General features: G+C 33.9%; 1 long non-coding RNA gene across 1 annotated transcript; it reads left to right on the forward strand.

Moving 5' to 3' along the window:
- The first annotated feature begins 688 nt into the window (after positions 1 to 688).
- On the forward strand, positions 689 to 3,892 carry LOC124894849. Its single transcript, XR_007051387.1, has 3 exons — positions 689 to 1,353; positions 2,649 to 3,279; positions 3,675 to 3,892. It is a non-coding gene; the product is annotated as an uncharacterized LOC124894849 (long non-coding RNA).
- Positions 3,893 to 4,165: the final 273 nt, after the last annotated feature.

The raw sequence follows: 4,165 nt of genomic DNA on the forward strand, positions 1-4,165 counted from the left end.
GTATGAAGAAAAATGCTTTCCATACTATTCTACCAGTTGCATGAACTTAAATGTTAGTTTTGCGTAGTTTGCCCATCCTATCTCGTATAGACAGCCATAGCCAGTTCAAGCTATTCGTATGCACTTCCTTGCTGTAGAGTTAACTGCTCAATCATCCTGATAATTAAATTGCAATACAAGTAAATTTTTCACTGCCATAAACTTTATTTTAGTATTAACTTTAGGGGAGTTTCTATGCTCTTCTAATGGTAGTCCTCTGCAATTTCATGCTTTATCCTCGTAGACCAAAAAGACACCATGAATTTGGTGTGCTTGAATTCTTTATGAGATTGAATCAATTGGTAAAATTCAGTTTCAATAGCTCTATTTTAAATTATAACATAGCCAAGCTATTGTACAATAGTTGACGTACAACAGTTATTAAAAATTATTGTGCTGACAACCTGTAATGGCCCTTGCACCTCAAGAGAATGAATGTGTCATTGATATGGCGTAAGTAACTAAGTTTTTGTCTAAAATAATGTTAAAACAAATTGATTGCTGAAAGAATTTTCTGGTGCATACTTAGTCTAGGAAAAAGCTAATCAAAAAATAAAGCATCTGCTTTTTCACTTTCACTTTTAATTTCTCCTTTCTTTAAACTAGCTGCTTTGCCTTGAATATAGCTTTGTCCATATTAGGTTCAAGTGATGCACCTAGTATCTTTTCTTTTGAGAGGGAAGCTAAAACAATTTCTGCCAACTTTTTACTTCTTAGTTCAATAGGCAGAGAATTGATATATTTTGATAAATTTTTATTCGCCTAAAGTGTTAAATTTTTTCATGGTGCAGTGTTGCTCCTGGAGGCAAAACAACTTATGTTGCTGCCTGCACTGATGAAAAATAGTGCTATGTAATCATTGCGCAGTTAATCGTGTTGTATTCCTTGTGCAGGGATTCATTTTCTCTACAATGCATCCATACTTCTGGATATAGATGGGAGAATGAACATGAATACATTTGGCTGCCCTGGTGTTAATTATCTCCATTTCCTTGTAAAAGAATTCATTTATTTTCAGTTTCTATCCTGCTATTTTTTAATGCATTATACCAAAATATTCTGGATTGATCGTTCTATTTTACTATTCACTCATATACATCATTCTCGATCAAAAAGTTGAAAATTTAATGTTTAGATTTTCAAGTATTGATCCAGGCTGTGGAATAACTAGTTGAAAATAAACCTCCTGAAAAGATGACTTTGAATCAGCTTGCATGGTTATATTCAATCATGTTAACTGCAGCAGTGGTAAAACTCGCCCTGTGGCTTTACTGCAAAAGCTCAAGGAATGACATTGTTCGCACCTATGCAAAGGTATGTTTTTATTAACCTTTACCATCTTGCTCAAAACTAAATCTAAAGTTTAGTGAAGCTGTGTGGGGATATTTCGATTCACTAGCATTGTTGTTGTTGTGTTCATCTCTTTTCTTGCTCAAAACTAAATCTAAAGTCTAGTGAAGCCGTGAGCGGCCTATTTCGATTCACTAGGACCTTGTTGTTCATCTTGTTGCTCTTGTGTTGGCTTGAATCGCCTGATACACGCTTAGTCTTGTATCAATATGTTATTAATTTGTTGAACTTAATTTGATAGTTGTAGTAAGTTAGCAAAAACATCTAGATGCTCCATCTTTGCTGTTTGGCTTTCCCTTAAGTATCCTGAAATCCATTCACGCTGTGTAACCATAATTGATCCCGCACAACCACTTTATTAATAAGAGTAAAACTTAATGGCCACTGTTAAGTAAACAACCTTATAACCTTAGCCTTAACGGTCACCGTTTAAGTCTAATCTATACATAAAACTTAATGGACACCGTTTAATAAACAACCTTATAACCTTAACGTCCACCGTTTAACCTTATAACCTTATATTAGGAAACAACCTTATAACCCTAACGACCACCGTTAAGTAAACAACCTTATAACCTAAGCCTTAACGACCACCGTTACGTAAACAACCTTATAACCTTAACGGCCACCGTTTAGCCTTATAACCTTATATTAGGAAACAACCTTATAATCCTATAACCTTAGCCTTAACGGCAACCGTTTAAAGCCTAATCTATACATAAAACTTAATGGCCACCATTTAATAAACAACCTTATAACTTTAACGGCCACCGTTTAACCTTATAACCTTAAATTAGGAAACAACCTTATAACCTTTGCTTTAACGGCCACCGTTTAAAGTCTAATCTATACATAAAACTTAATGGACATCGTTTAACAAAAAACCTTATAACCTTAATGGCCACCGGTTAACCTTAAAACCTTATATTAGGAAACAACCTTATAACCTTAACGGCCACCGTTTAACCTTATAAATTTATATTAGGAAACAACCTTATAACCTTATAACCTTAGCCTTAACGACAACCGTTTAAAGTCTAATCTATACATAAAACTTAATGGACATCTTTTAATAAACAACCTTATAACCTTAACGGCCACCAGTTAACCTTAAAACCTTATATTAGGAAACAACCTTATAACCTTAACAACCACTGTTTAACCTTCGAAGTAGGTGGCTCTCTTAGCTGTTCAATTAGTTGCTACTACAATTATATAGTTGGCTACTTACAATGGCATCTATTTATGTTATTACTTAGGTGATGGTGTTGTTACCAAAGGACAGGGCTATGGAATTTGTAGTATTCGTGTGGATGGTAATGATGCTCTTGCTATTTTCACCGCTGTCCAGGAGGCACGAAAAATAGCTGTTAATGAACATAAACCTGTTCTAGTTGAGGTAAACTGCACTCTTTTTGATATTGAGGCTTATGCTAGCTGTGGAAGTGTCGTTAACTGCTTTCTTTATGTTCAACAGGCTCTCAGGAAGCAGGTAAATTCTACTCACAGAAGAACTTTTTAAGTTCATTGTTGCATGTATAGCTTTCTAGTGCAGAATTCTAAGTATTCTAGACACATATCATCAGTATATGCTACTAGAAAACATAGACAACTTGTTGTGCTAGGAACTGAGATGGACTTAAATAAACTCTCGAAAATACCTGCTCTTATTTTTGAAATTAAACACCTGTTCTCAACTTAAACTCTTAAATAAACTCTTGAAATTAAACATATGTGGCCTGCAATTGGGTCCAATTAAGTTCTGATCATGCGGCGTTTGGACCACAATCCAACAGTTGATTTTTTCTACATAATAGTGTTTTTCTTTCTTGCAGTCAAGACTCTAGGCAAAGAAGAATGCTGGTGCGGATAAGAGACATCAATATAAAGGTCAGTGGACTTGAGTTACTCAATTTCTATACTAGGCATTAAAGGTTAGCATATTTTTATATTAGAGTTCCCACATGTTAGACATTGGTGAGATGAGACTTCTAAATGCAGTAATTCTATTTGTGGCAGTATGTTAAAGTTACGTTTATAACAAAAATAAAACAATAGCTTGGGAATATGGATCATTTTATCTTAGGTCTATCGAAAATAACCTCGCTACCTTTGAGGGTTGGGGTAAGGTCTGCGTTCACTCTGACCTCCCCAGACCCTAGTTTATGGGAGTACACTTGGTATTTTTTTCAGGTCACATTTTCTATTCAAATATAGTAATTTTTCTTTTCTGGTTCATTTACCCATTCTTTACTTAATCATAGTTATTTTCTTATGAAATGCAGGTAAGGTGGTTTTTAAAGGAAACATTAAGTGGATCTATTTGTGTTATACAACAACATAGTATGTTATTCAACTAGAGAAGATCATAGTTCAACTCACAAATCATCAAGGATATAAATAATAATGTATATTGTGATCGAGGATGTCGCAAAGCCTAGATTAAGCATGGAGTCAGTCTATTTCTCGAAGGGAACATGATGAAAATTTGCGTGTACTATAATTTTTGAGTTATTTTTATCTAACATAGTGTTTTGAGACAATCTAGATAGAATAATGATGTATAATATGACTAATGGATGCATGAGAATATAATTGTATTTTTCAATCAAAATTTGTAGTAAATATTAATCGTATAAAATACACAAGAATGCTATGTTTTAAACATATGGTCATTGGGAGCAGGGATATAAATTGTACGACTTATATAGATGTTTATGTTCAAATTAGCAAAGGCAACACTTTGTAAATGTTGCTTTAGAGAAGGTATTAATGG

This window comes from Capsicum annuum, unplaced genomic scaffold (genome assembly GCF_002878395.1).
Source record: "Capsicum annuum cultivar UCD-10X-F1 unplaced genomic scaffold, UCD10Xv1.1 ctg77989, whole genome shotgun sequence".
In the NCBI taxonomy this organism is placed as follows: domain Eukaryota; kingdom Viridiplantae; phylum Streptophyta; class Magnoliopsida; order Solanales; family Solanaceae; genus Capsicum; species Capsicum annuum.